The 15,257-nt window shown below is 40.0% G+C and overlaps 1 long non-coding RNA gene across 1 annotated transcript in view; it reads right to left on the bottom strand.

Annotated features, from left to right (window-relative positions):
* Positions 1 to 219: 219 nt before the first annotated feature.
* The window catches only part of LOC134860238 (uncharacterized), a 152,675-nt gene continuing 137,637 nt past the window's right edge, over positions 220 to 15,257 (bottom strand). Inside the window, exons 2-3 of the long non-coding RNA XR_010165213.1 lie at positions 10,662 to 10,744; positions 220 to 1,166 (exon numbers count right to left, since the gene is read on the bottom strand). This is a non-coding gene — a long non-coding RNA (uncharacterized LOC134860238). The remainder of the gene's footprint in view (positions 1,167 to 10,661; positions 10,745 to 15,257) is intronic.

The following is a 15,257-nucleotide window of genomic DNA, read 5'->3' as shown; positions in this document are numbered from 1 at the left end:
CAATGGTTGGCACCTTGATTTCTGAAAGATAAAAAAAAACACATTTTGTCCTGATTATCTAAAAGAAAGAACTTACCAGACACAGTCTACTTAAACTGTGAACTCAATTGCCATGGACACTTTAAAAAAAGTGAGAACATTAATTAAAAATAATCATAATTTTGGCAATTTTTGTGACAAAGGTGACAAATAATTCAAATTATAAAGTAGTCTGGAAGTAAATCAGCCTATGTACAGTATAGCCAAAACAGAGTGAAAAGTGATGCCATGAACACCAAAGCACCATCCCAGCACAAAAGATAAGAGATAAAGAGTAAATAGGTTTCTTTTCTTTGAGAACACAGTTTGTGTATCAGACAATTTGCCCATAAATTTTACAATGTGAACCTCTGAATGCAACGTGTAAATGCTTAAACCTCTATATAATACACACCTAATACAGATGAGCCCAAAAGCTTTTTATTCTCTTGTAGCAAAGACCAGTTATTACTTTGATTCATCTTGGATTATGGGCTCTAAACACACTTCATTCACAGGTTAAACAATTTCAGAGGCATGACCAGAAGCAGGATTTCTGATGTACTTGGGTTTATTCCTTCTTAAACCCAACATTCATTTACAGAGCAGATTAGTTTTCAATTATTTAAACTCTGTCAACAAGGCTTCATTTGCTTGAGGGGGCTTGGTGCTCGGCTTCCTCCTTGCCTGAACACCATGTAACAAAAAGCCAAACACGGTCTGCACAGTGTGGACTGTGACCTTTATGGTCTGGTTGGATCGCCAGTGGTATATTACAACACTGGGGATTTCCCATATGTCACTGTCCAGTGCTGTAAGGATGAGTCCCGCTGCTTTAGATAGCCGTTTGATTTACAGTGCGGTGGGGGGAAGGTTGGTATTGCTAGTGGGATTCTTCCATAAGCCAGCAATGGTGGTGGTCAGAGGCTGTGAGATAGAGTTCACAGTTCTGAGAATGACCCTCTCGTAAAAGGTTGTGCACGCAGGGGACATTTCCATCCTGGTCTCATTTAGTCTTGGTCTGCTGGCCTCTTATGAATGGCAACGGCAATCCAAGAATCTGAGTCGGCATTATCGGGTTGTCAATCCTGGCCTTTCCTGTGTCGTAAATCAAAACGCTGCATAGTTGTCCTGGAGAAGATCTTTATCTATGGAGACATGCACAAGATTAACTCGATGCTCGTGGAGACAGGGTTAAGGACATTTAATTTGGGGAGTAGTCCGATATGACCCCTATCACCTGTTTCTTCTCCATTGTATATAAATCAAAACCTTCAACATGTTTGGTTATATCAGGCAGGCAATGTGAAGTTTTAAAATATATGGGATAATCGCAAGTTATCAGACCAGGAAAAAATGAAAGTGACCACAAGGCACAATTGGTGGAGGGCTTTCGCATCCACTTTTAGACCCCCGGTGACTTCTCACTAACAGCTGCTGTAAAACAAGAATTCATCATATAATCCTCCAGAGCCCAGCGGTCAAGCCGAGGCATTCTGGGTCTCGAGCGCTCTCATAAATGAAATACCACCTGCACCAGCAATTTCAAACGTGCGACAGAGTAAAGTTATATTTAGGTAAGAACACGGAGGACCTTGATCCCTTAACAAAATAAAAGCTTGACAGCTAATCTCTTCAACAGAAGTCAATATCGTTGAAGTCTGATGATGTACAACAGGGGGGACTCTGACGACAATGGCTAAGACGAGCAACTGTCAGATGTATTTTTCAAACACCAGACAGTACACAATATCCAAGAGAACAGTCCATCTCCCTGCCGTGGTGTGACTTCGACAGACAGCCAATACTGCTTGTCTGTTTAGTATGATGGAAATGACATTATTTAGCTATTTTAGAAACCCCTGTAACCCACACGTAAGCCATAGCGCTTACATTGTGCGCTGTTACTGTACTTTATAAGACTCATATGTGAATTATGACACAGGACTACGAGTTTTTATTGACTGAATCTTGAATCAATTCTTCAAGCATGGAGGTACAGTGGTTCTGTGTGCATTTCATATTGCCGTGGCCTTGAGAATAAAACCAATTGTTTCAAGTGAGATGTAACCCTCTGTAATATTGCAATGCGTAAGTATTACCACGGGCTCTACAGATATGTTACAAGTAAGCCTTCGGGACACACACTGCATCTCCTTTCTCATTCTCATCCAGAGTTTACGGTCAAGTACAGTCAGCGCATTTAGCACTTCATCTTCCCATGTTCGTGCACAACTCTCGGCTTCCCCACTGCATGCATGCATGTGTTAAATGCGTGAGTATAAGTGTTTCCGTGCGATTCACACAGTACCACCTCTTCCTCCTGCTCTGTGAAGAGCAGTAGGGAGGAGGAGATCTGCTAGCACTCACTCCCTAAGGCTCTGCATTTCCTCAAAAAGTGACCTCTGCTAGACTTTGACCAGATTCCTCTGTACTTTAAACAAGACTCCCATTACAGCCCTTGTGAGTACAGTAACAGGTTTCCATAGTTTGCATTGGGCAGTTGCATGGCAGATGTGCGTTTGAGCATGCCTTTATATATATGTCTGTAGGAGAGACGGCGAGTGTATGTACAGTAAGGACGTGCCCCTGTGTATAAATCACTTGACCTAGACTTACTGTTGACCATGGATTTATGCCAGCGTGAGAGGCTAGTGATGACAATGTATCTGCCTTAGACATAATGGATGGTACACAGAGCGCACTGTCATCTGGCAAATATGCTCCCCGAATGGATCTCAAGTGGGGCGGCGCTCGACAGAGAGGCTGCGGGCGACGGGAAGGAGGAGAGATGGATGGTGCTCAGCCCAGGGTGGAGCCATCAGCCACAGACTCTCCCCCACAGCTTTTTGGAAACTCAAAATATTGCTTGAATTAGACCAGCCATCAGCACTGCAGAGGGTGAGATGGACGGGCAGACTGATGCCTACTGTGCACCGGGCTCAGAGGTAGCTTTGTAAAAATAAGAAAGGGAAATTCAATGCTCTGCTTTATTAAATGTGAAAATGATGAATATCCTCACATGTGGTGAGGACAAAAAAAAGTGCCAGCAAGGAGCCACTCATGGAGCCAGAATATGATGCGGCATCAACCGAGCACATTCAACCCACATCCGTATGCTTGGTTGGAAGTCGACCACTTATATCATCTGTTGTTACTTTGATAATGCATACAATAATAGCATTAGCACCGTTTGACATTGATCAAGAGAAATGAAAGCAGCTTTGCGAGGGATCAAATTGAAACCACATGCTGCTAAAACCTGATATACAGTACGGGTTCCAACTGGTCCAAGGAGACAAATCTGTGATTCTGCCCGACTATCACAGAGCATAACCTCTTCCAGACAAACTGGAGCTATCAGTGGGGAAGAGAGCTGAGAACCCTCCACAAACCACCGTGATGAAGTGTCCTATCGCTCGGTTGTCTCCCAAAATCTAGGGCCCCTAGTCCACTTGTAGACAGCTGCGAAAAACAGGCAAGGCATCTTATCCGTACAGTGTCAGTGTGTGTGTGTTGGGTATGTGTGGAAGTGTTTCTCACATATCAGTATTTTCAAATTTAGATAGTATTTCTGTCAAATAATGAACAATTATTTGACAGAAATACTATAAATAGTGTATCTTTAATGTGAGAAAGATTAAGTGTAACTGCAATGATTCAATTCATAAAACACTTTTGGTGACTTGAGGCAACTTTCACAACCAAAGGGTGTTTAAAGCAACTTAGGAATCTGTTAAGTGGTAGATTTATTGATTACGCAATATATGTATGTATTTATTTATTAGTGATTTGAACTGCCTTACTGTGGGATGGTATACACAGTATGTTATCAGGGCTTCTCTTGTTGCTTTTTGTTCTCTATTGTCTATGTATTTTACGTTGTACAACCAATTCCCTGTTTGAGTAAAATAAAGTCTTTTAAACTAAGCTAAAATAACCAAATTAACACTAACTGTTTCCATTAGCAAACGCCTTCAAAACTTCTATAAGAAATGTACACCATTCCGAAAAAAGGTACTGCCAACGTGTCTAACTGCTCCTTTACAATCAACTGCTTGTAACAAATCGAGTCAGAGTCAGCAGTGGAGAGACTTCAGGAAATGTTGGGAGGGATCAGAAGAAAACACAACACAAAAGACCCTGTTCGGATTTGGACTGGAGATGATTTAAATGATAGTCACCAAATGAAATGTTTAGGCGTCCAGGTTTTTTTTATTGTATTTATTTTATGTACCTATTTCACTAGACAAACATTTGCATGTCTAAAAAGTTGGATAGCTGAGTAGGGTTAACTAATTTCATGACTGCAGGAACTTGATAGTTCTTTTTCTCTGCAGAGGATTGGGAAAGTTAGTCCTCAGTTTGGAGTCAGACCAATAACTGTTTGAACAATTTATGAAATGTCGCTCTGGTGTTCAGTTTATGGTCTTTCTTTCTCTTGTTGAGTATGAAATATTTCCTTTACATATTGCATTTTGACATTTTTGAGGTCATGATTGTTGTTGTGAACATTCCAGACATGACATGCTTATCATGCGGAGGAAGGTTAGCTCATGTACGTGTAGATAAACTGTATATGACAACAATGAAATGATAGATTGACAGATGATGGCGCCTGTTCAGCGGACTCACAATGTACATGATGTCTCAGGTCCAGCTGCTTTTAGTCAGTTTACAGAGCGCAACTGGCCCAACAATGTGTGAAGTGAACACACACTCACAGTAAAAGACCCTCATCATTCTGTCACAATGTAATGCTCGCAAAGTAGGCGAGGATCCCACTACCAAATCTACACAAACACACATACGTCCCCACACATGCTCATACACACTCTATAATCCTCTCATCCACCCATGTCTTTTACACTCCCCCATTGCTGCTGGCGACATCGCTTGTGAAGCACGGACGCTCGTAAATTCCCTGCCTTGATTTTGTTAACCTTTACTGTGACCCGGCACTTCTCCGCTTGGCGTTCTAGCACCCACTCAGTCACAGATGAGGCCCTGCTCTCCTCTGCAAGGAGAGGAGCCTTGGCGCTTCCGCAGATCATCGCTCAGGTTTCTGGCTCTGCAGCACCAGAGTGCCAACACGCCTCCAAATGATGTGACACTTTTGGACTAAATAACAAAAATTTAGAACGGGACGTTATGTGTCATCATCATTACCCAGCATATCACTTTCATACAGGCTTTTTGAGGAGTTCTGAAAATAACAGTTCTTTGAAAATCAAGCCGTTCAGGATTCAGTCTTTTGTAAGAAGATACAATCTTACTCGCCAGGCACCTCAAATATGGTGCTCTTAGTAATTCTGGAAATGATACGTTTGGCAGTTTATCAAGCTATAGTATGGTACGTTTGAAAATGCTAAAACTCACAAATATGGATATATAAGTTAATTAAATGACTGCTGGGCTGCTTGAAATGACTTTTTATAACTTTAAGACATCAGTACGTTGCAGAAGAAAGAATGGAAACACTTTGCCCAGCTGACCACTGATGTGTGTATAATAAAAGGTGTTGTCATGATGTAAAAACATGACGTTTTTTTTTTGCTTTGTGTGAGACAAACGTACAATGAGTTCAGTGACAAATGCCAGAAAAAGTTGGCTGATGTTAAATCTTTCCAAGAAAACTCAATCCCTTTATAAGCCAATAATGTTTTTCCAAGAATGAACTCAAAAAATAGGCGTTAAAAAGTATTTGCAAGAGGTTTAATTATGAAAAATCACAAGAAACCTCTTCTCTCACTCTTCCAAGAAGCTTATTGCGTGCAAGTGTGAAAGGAAAATCTGTCCATTTCTTTACATGTTAATCAGAATATATAAAGCACACCTATGAACCATGGATATAAAGGATATAGGCACTCTAATTTATCTCTGTAACAGTCACTAGACTGAAGGAAAATGTGTGTCTGCATGTGTAATATACACATCTCTCCAAGTGTTTAGATGTTCTGTCTCCGGAGGTCAGCTAGGTGGCAATCTGTTTAGAGTGATGCTGATAGGTATGTTGTCTGGTGTAATTTGTTGTCTGTGTGTTGAGAATGACATGTCAAGTAATGTGCAGTGTATACATGTGCAGTCGCATAAAAATGATATGTGTATACGTGTAAATTCAAGCCATATGATTATGTCTAAGTGTCTGTTGTAGTTTGCAGTACATTGGAGAGAAGCCCAGGGTGAGACAACTCACATAAAACACTAAAAGTGAAATATGAATTCAAGTCAGGATAAAAACATCTATGTATTTTCCACAGGACATATTGGCGAGTGTTTTTGTGGCAATTGCTAAAACAGATGAAAGCTACAATCATTTGTAAGCACTGACAGTTGTCTCCTGGCAGGAGAGTTGAAAAGAACATTTCATCAAGTCTACTCATCAAACCCGTCTCAAACCAAATGTTAAAGTGATGGATCCGACTGTCTGACTCACATCCAATCACATGTGTGAAAATCACTCCAAAACTAGTTTTCTAAGGGGAAAGATCTACACTTAATAATTCTATTGAGGTGTGGTTGCTTTAAGGTATTTAAACATGTGTTGATATACAGTATATTGTTGAATGCTTTAATTGTACCTCTTGTGTGCCTTCATAAATTATGACTGCTAATACAAAAATCCTTTAAACATTACTATAGTATCTAAAGCAGAATGAGCATAGGTACTACCAGAAAAAATATGCATTATAAAATGACAATACAATAATATCATTATTTCTGATGGAATTTGAAATAGTGCATACTCTTGGGTAGCTTACTATTGATACATCATTATTCTTCTGCTAAAAAACTTCATGAAAAAAATGATGCAAATTATAATAAAAAAAAAACTGGCCAAATAAATAAAGGGCAGTAAATAGTACTTTTTCCCTCCAAAATGTAGTCGAGTAGAAGTATAATGTGGCATTAAATGTAATCACATTACATTTCATTAGGCTGACACTTCAATGCAAAGCGATTTAGAAAAAAGTGCCATGGAGATACAAACTCAAAACAACAAGAGTCTTGCAGGTAACTTAGATTTAAACAAGTCAAACCTTTCTAAGTGCTGCGAAAAGAAGACTCAAATGTGAACTTAACAATAAGACGTATGTAACAATTGCATAACACTTTGATTCAATCTGACCCATAACCTATCCAGTGACACTGAGGCCCACTCTTTTCACGTTGAATTAGTACACCATTCACACTACATCCGCTCTGTCACAGTTTGACTCCCGATCCAATTAAAACGCATCCGGAAGGAGTGACCTCTTTTTGTTGCAGCACGACCAAAGCGGCAACTGCCCTGATCTTCTGACAGCTCCTCGTCAGGGTGGGTGCAGCAGGTATGGCTGCCATAGGTAAACAAATGTGTTTGTTGTAGACTTCTGTATATGACCACACATGGCCTGTTTTATTCCACTGACGATGACTTCAAAGAAGAACCAGATTGAGTCTATATATGAATCTGCTCTCTGTGAGCCGGAGGATTTACTTTTGGTTTGTCAACTTCTCAGCGCCATGGAGACGGGGTCATGACCACCCAACGGCGTCACTGTGCCAGTACAATGCAAAGCTGCTGGTCAGATCTGGAATAGGGGGGGCTTCCTTTCATCCTGATGGCCTGTTTTTTACGAGTTCACATGGAGGTGTTGCCCCCCCCCTCTCATGGGGTCAGAGCCCCATACTGTGTTGGCCCCTGTGCCTCTTTTCCGTAGTGCTAATCCGGCAGCGCTCGCTTCCCGTTGAGCAGCAAATCAGAGATTTAGTGACTCTGCTGTTAGAGGGGAGGGTTTCAGTCGTCACCAGGGTAATTGGTTCATCCTACCTCCTGTCAATCATCCATTTAAGGATCTTGATTGGCCAGGCTTGCCAAGAAGGAAACCGAGCAAGGGATTATGGGATGAGAAAAGACCCAGGAGAGAAACTCAATCTGAATATGGCAACTTCACAGCTGATAAAAAGGAAATAAAGGGAAAAGTTTTTTGCTTTGTGCTATTGGGATGAGTATTGTTCAGAACTGCCTGAAATAAACATGAAGGGGTTTAAATTTGAACAAGATTACTAATATATTCACATTTATTATCAGATTTGACCAATTAATTCACTAATTCATAGTGTAGTCTCAATTGCGTATTAGTCAGGCTGCTGTTGACGATTAATATCTAATCTGTGGATTATTTCCTCAACTATTCCATTCATCCATAGTTTCCTTAAAGGGTGTAGTAAATACCAAATAAATCTGCAATCCTACCAAACTACAGACTTAAAAGTAAAATAAACTGCCTCTTAAAATGTTTTCATATCCACATAATTCATCAGCTTGATTGCAGCTCATATTTAATGGCTAAGACTTGTTTGACAAATATTCAAATAAATATATTAGGGGAACACTTAATCTAAAGTGTAAGTGTTTTCCTCTGCAGTTTATTTTCTTCTAACAGACATGTCTACACCAATAATGTGTATGTTCAGTAATAAAATGCATTTATTTACTTTCTTAATTACAAATGTGAAGAAAATGCCAATACAGGTTTGAGCTTCTGTAGCTACTGTCCTAGTCGATGAGCTCAGCATGTTATATAAATCTATCAAAATCTCAGTAGCAAGGGGAGCTGAAGGGATAAAAAAAAAAAAGGTAAACATGTCTTAAATCACAGCCTCCATGACAGTCGGAGTCACTGGGTATGTGCACCGCTGCTTTAAATCTTCCAAGCCAGAGCGCAGAAGAAAAATATCCCGGAGGATCCATCTGTGTCTTCCTGCAGAGACATTTGCTTTTCTTTCCGAGGGTCCACAGCTCCTTTACAACTGATAAGACGACTGCATTCCTGGTCAGCCTGCAGGTCGGCCCTGCGGCTGACCTCACTTGACAATGTCCAGTCACGAGAGGCTCCAGTGCCCAAACACAACCTCAGCAGCTCCACTCATCTCCCTCCCCATCTGCCTCCACCCAACACTCACGCTCACTGAAGAGCCACAGAGATAAGCAGCAGAAAGCAGGGTGTTCTTTGACTGTACTCCACACTGGGCCTCTGATAACTGCATTTCTGAAGGTACCTTTGAGTAATGTTGGACACATTGTGTGGATTAGTGTTTGTGTGCATATGTAAAGAACAGTAAAAAAATAACTTCTGAAACGATTCTGTGTGTTGTGTCTGGAAACCTTGACTAACAAGCAGAAGTGTTTTCGGAGTCTGTTAAAATATGGATGGATGGTGGATCTGTATGAAAGGGATTCAGTGAGAGCAAACATGGTGTGTTTGAAGTCCTGAATTTAGTTTCTGGAAAACATGCATATACTGTATTAGTGTTGGAGTCTTACCTACAGATTGGCTTTACCAACTTATGGAAACAAGTTGGATGGTGAGTGATAAGAGCAGGATTCATGTTATTATTTATGGTGGCTTTTTAGTCAATCACAAAGCAGTTGTGATCTCTTTGTTTGTTTGTTAGAAAACAGCTGATTGTCTTCTTGTTTATATGGACCTGGGTTTATCACTAGCAGACAACGTTTTATTAACAATATATTTCACTCATTAATCCAATAAACTAAATTGATGGTCTTTTTTGTGTATTCAGCTTTTAGAGAAGAGTCCTGTCATACGTCACAGTGTTAGACAGTTGCTAATTAGTCCAGTCTCCTGCAGCCACAAACATTTTGAAACCTGAATCTGAGGATTCCTCGACGACAGCTTTTCATCAACTTGACAAAACTGCCAAGGTCTAACACACACCAGGTTGGTTTGCAAAAAAGTTCTCATGATTAAGTAGGAGGGATCATAAAACTCACATTACAGTCATTGGCTTATCGACTTATTTGTAAAGCTGTAGCTGCCCTGACTTTTTCCAAGACTCGAAAATATTTGTATATGATCAGTGGCTAAAGTGTGCCTTATAAATACAGATTATTATGCCTGATGTCAAATGAGACAGTTTGTCAGATAAAATCAATAAACTATTGTCAAACTAAATATAAATTGAAGAGAAAATAAATAGCCTTGCTTTCTGACACGGGTCCATTCAAACACTTTAAACCCTACTTTGGTGTGTCAGTAGCACTGTGGGTGGTCAGACCTATTTTTAGTTTTCTGCTTTTAATTTGTTAAGATATCTTATACATTTTTAATAAAAATTGCAGCACAAAAATGGTGGATTAGTCCTCCTTATAGCTTTCATTTCCAAATGTTGTCGATGGTCTGTGCAGTGCAGGAATATTTATACATAGGCTAAATTCTGGGTTTGCCTTCAGGGATGAAGTAAAGTAATTGGTGTGTTTTCTCATCCGCCTCACCTCATGGTACATTTCCATGTTAAGATCACAGCATTAATAAGCTAGGAGTATTTTAATCTCACTTGGTGCCTATGATATTAAAGCAGTGAAAGCCCTCTGTGATTTCATTTATTTTTACCTAGAGCGGGGAAATGAATCGGAGCTGTGCGTATGAGCCTTATCCTTCCTTTTGGGCAACACGAAGCAACAGGAGATGAAAACATGAACACATTGTCTCGGGAACAGTTACAACAAAAAACCCAGCAGCCATGGGTCCAGTTGGCCATCGAATCATTTTCAGGTTAACAGAGGAGAGAAATCAAGTTACTTAGTCCCGTTATAAACCCCAGATTAACATGGTCTTATTCAGCATGAATTGGCTTACACAAGCTGAGGCGGCGGAGCTGAGAGTGACTTAGTGAGGCTTACACTAGCTCGTTCAGTGTCTGGGATGGGATGGAAAGTCTCCTGTGGGAAGAGAGAGAACAGCAGAACAATGTTTAAGCCGGCCATTTCAGGAAGCCATGGGATCAAAGTTATTAAGAGTCTCAATTCCTTCATTTATACAATCTGAAGGACATGTCGTATCTCCCATGCAAAGACGTTGACACCTAAAGCGAAAGCCAACAAACATGCTTTTTAAGGACAGGAAATAGACAAATTGAACACCTTTTAAACGTATTTCTTGAAATGAAACATGAGCAGCCACTGGAATTATTAACTCTTTCCATGGAAGTCAAATAAATGTAAAGTTTATAGTATTATTTTAAATGCTATGAGTGCAGTGTTCACCCTGAATCAGAGTTGGAAACAGTTGATTCTTGAGATTTTACTTCCTGAGATTTTCAGATTTGTCTTTGGTGATATAGTTAATCTGTAGAACAGACGGTAAAATGTCACAGAGTTAAAAAAAATGCTTTTCTACACAGTATAACCATTAAACTATCAGTTTAAGAAGACATTACTGGAGCATTGCAGGATTTAAAATGCAATAGGAATTAAATTATTCTGGTTTGGCATTACTAATTCAGCAATACACTTTTGCATGATAGCTTCCAGGATTTGAATTTTTCACAGTAATTATTTGTCTGAAACACGTCATATTTTTAGGATAGGCATTACAAATCCTGCACATCTCGTCAGCTGTGTTTCAGACAACTCCCTCTCTCGCTCTTGCTCTCACTCTCACTCTCACTGTGTTCCTCTGACAACTGCACTGCCCAGGCTGGGAAACATTTCTGTTTATCATTCCCGCTGAATCTGTTATTTCTGTTAATGTATTCCTGCAGCCAAATCCAACTGCAGCCAAAGCTGGCCGGGACCATCACTAATTCATTTCCTTGATAAGAGGGAGTGGTGTTTTTAGTGTGTACCTGACAGCAGATGGAGAGCGTTGGTGGTGGTATCGCACGCTTCCATCCCGCCTCGGCGCTAATGTCATATTTTTCATTTTATCTGGCTGGTTTGATTCGGGGCGCTAACCTTTTATGGAAAGTCATACATTAAGGAAATGTCGGCCTGTGTCTCGATAAGAGTTGGAGGCTGTGTTGTGGAGTAGTGTGTCAAACAGACTGTCAGTGACCCCGTGTGACCCCTGGCTGAGCATTGACGGGGAGATAAGACGCAGAGGGGCCCGCTCTGAAGTTCATCACTACTCCAAAAACATGTTTAGGTATTTATTATTAGAACAAAGGAAGAAACCCACAGAATTTTACTTTTTTCTATTTGTGGGTTTAAGCTCATGAAACTTTACAATGTGACCAAAATGTCTCTGTTGAAATGTCGGATCATTTTTTGTTATAGTATTATTAATATCAGTCTTATTAAATATAGTTATTCAAAGCTTTTAGTACATTCAGTTTATATATATGTAATATAAATTGGTTTCTAAAATGCAATGCAGTTGAGTTCAGACACAACTTCCTCCCTCAGTAATACAGTACTGTACAATACAGAAAGTGACAACTATGATGGCAGATTTATTATGCAGTTATTATGTTTCATATCATATGCATAATAACTGTTTCTATTGATCATGGTCTCCTAATAGTCAATATCCTTAGTCGAACATTGCACACAGCAGGTACCTGCTTTTTTTCGGAATATATTTACTGTACTAGATTTGGTCCCTACAACTAGCAAGTTACCAAACTCTTACAAGTCATTTGCTAGGTATCACCTTAAGCCACCGATTATTAAAGGAAAGGATGTTGTGATTAAATGAAAGACCAGAACGGTAAACTACAGAATAGAAAGAGCAACATAAAATAGAGCAATGTGGTGTATCTGATGTTTTACATACAATGCAATACTTCATTGTCAAAACCAAAAAAACCCTTTTGGATTCAAAGTTTTCTTTTTGGTAAAAAAAAAAGTTTCTTTCGTGGATGCAGTTCAGTCTCTAGTGGTGTAGCAGACACATCACAGCAGACTGCCGTTCAAATATTTGTATTTACATGAACCTTAACCTAAATGTTCATAGCTGAAAATAAAATACAATATGTTTGTGCAACACCATAAAGATTTGAAGATAAAAAAGTCAATACACATATGGATCATTATTTTAAAATAAATACATGATCAGTGTTTTATTATTACTTGTTCTTGCAGGAACACTCCTATGTCAACATACTGTATATTTAAACCAAGACACTAAAAAGGTGTTCGATTTCTTTGTTTGTTTTTAGGCTGACATGCTTCACAAAGAATCAGGCAACACAGCAGCGTCTCACAATTACATTTTTGTCTAAGGGAACAGAAACCATTCATGTAAAACATAACTCAAAAAGCTAAAACTGCTAAGTACGTGCACTAATGATGATTTATTGCAGTCTTTGTTTTCATTTTAAAACTTCTGACAATGAGTCTTTGGAGCTTTTTAGGGCTGTGGTCTCCCTCTGCTGGTCATATATGGTAACTACAGAAGAATGGTAGCTTCTCTGTGCTGTCAGAGACAACACCTGATGAAACCACTTCATTAACCTCTGAAGAGAGGTCATGACCTTTAAATGCGTCTAGGACAGAAACCTGGCAGATGCAGCCTGCAGGTGCCGGAGTCATGTTTCTAAATCTGGTCCAGGCGGAGGTTTCAATCCAATCCGTCCACCACTCCTACACCCTTTGTGCAAGGCTGCCATTTTGTGCATGGACGTTTGCCTTCTTGCAGCCGAGTCTGCTTCCACTGACTTCAAAGTTGTGCAGAGGCGGGCGAGGCCACCAGTGAAGCCTGTGAACATCGCTTCACAACAACTTGTTGAAGGATGGGATTTCTCCCTCTGACTCAGCGAGACACAGTCCGGCGCCACTTTCGAAGCTTGTCAGAGCACGAGGCCCAGAGGCAAAGCTTATTGTCCACAAATTGATCCAACCCCCTTGGTTTTGTTTATTTAAATGAGACTCTTAGACCCTGGGGTGTTTGTTGAGGAAAAGTCAGAAATGCCAAATATATATATTTTTTCTTGTCTTCTTCCTCTTTCGTCTTTTCTTTCTTCTTTTCTCTCGTAGCTCTTCAGCTTCGTGAGCCAAAAATCCTTGGTAAACATCCCGGCTCTGCAGCTTTGCTGAGCCGGTCTCCCTCTCAGCGTCCCCCCCTCTGCACTGGGATCTCTGGTTTCCAGCACAGTTTCAGTGACCTGCTACTTCTCTGTGGTTCATTTTTTTTCTCCAAGCCTTGCTTTTTTCAATAAATATTTTATATATATAAAAAACATGGTTTATAATCAGGTGTTTTAAGCCTTAGTATTAAAATGTGCTGCTTGTGTATTCACGTCAGTTGCAGCCATCTCCTAGGCCCGTTGGAAAATAGATTTTCTACCCACTAGGTTTTTATTGTAATCCCAGATTGGCAGAGACAAGTTTAATAGCCTAATATTTATATTTTAAGGTCTGTATGTATCTTGTCACAGTCCTGCTTTTAAAAATGCCATGATTTATGATTATTTATTTGACTAACTCTTTTGGTTTGAACAAGATGTTATAAAAGGTCATTTTTTTCGAAAGACTTTGAGACGTGTGGCAAGTGTAGGAAACGGCCCCACATGTGAGAAAAATAGAGTCCCATAATATGTGAAGACATTTTTTTATTTAGGCTTTATGTTATTAAACAGGAAACAGATGAAATCCTGTATCACTTTGAAGGCTGTGAAGTCAAGCGACTTAAGCTAAGGAGGTTTTAATTTTTCATCATAAAAATCCATAACACAAAGAAGCATTGGACATCCTTTTTCCAAAGTATTTCCTTATTCATTTGTTGCTGGATATAGGACACATCTTGTTACGATCCATCAAAGCGATTTGCAGTCCTGCTAATGTTAGACAGAGGACTGTACAGAGTCGGTATGCAGACTCCAGCGTTCAATTCATAGTAGCTACAACAAGTGAAGTAAATCATGGGCCTGCGTGGCTCCTCACAACAGGGAGCAGAGAGTTCAGCCGTAAATTTCACTGGTCAAGATCCCTGATGTTTTAATGTATTTTATGCTATGGGAGCCGGCCTTATACTCTTCACTGCAAACTTATCACAACTTGTCCGCATGGGTTCCCAACTGTCCCACTCTGTCACAGGTGCTTTAGTGCTGCCATACCACTGAGCGAATTTACACATGGAGGAAGAGCCGGTTCCTCTTGCGTGCCAAAATCCGATCCAACCAGAGGTCATGTCCTCTCGCCTGCTCTTTATACATTGAAATACACAAGTAGTAAGAATAACAGCTCACATGCCTCACTGTTATATCAATTTGCTTCCCCTCTCTCTATTTGAACAAGAGGTGTCAACTAATATCATAAGTGTACAATGTCATTACTGTGAATCAGCAGCAGGAAATGTGTCACCGGCTCATTTTCCCGCTTCAATAACACTCATCAACACAAGTCCTTACACTTCATCCCCTCCCACTCCAGCACAGATTGCGTATTAATTGGAAGGTATAAATTACAAGTAATCACTACCAGGTTTTTCACTGCCTAGACAATCGGCATTTAC

Source organism: Eleginops maclovinus, chromosome 23 (assembly GCF_036324505.1).
Source record: "Eleginops maclovinus isolate JMC-PN-2008 ecotype Puerto Natales chromosome 23, JC_Emac_rtc_rv5, whole genome shotgun sequence".
NCBI classification, from domain to species: Eukaryota; Metazoa; Chordata; class Actinopteri; order Perciformes; family Eleginopidae; genus Eleginops; species Eleginops maclovinus.
The sequence above is the reverse complement of the archived record's forward strand: the minus strand, read 5'-3'. Positions and strand labels throughout refer to the sequence as shown.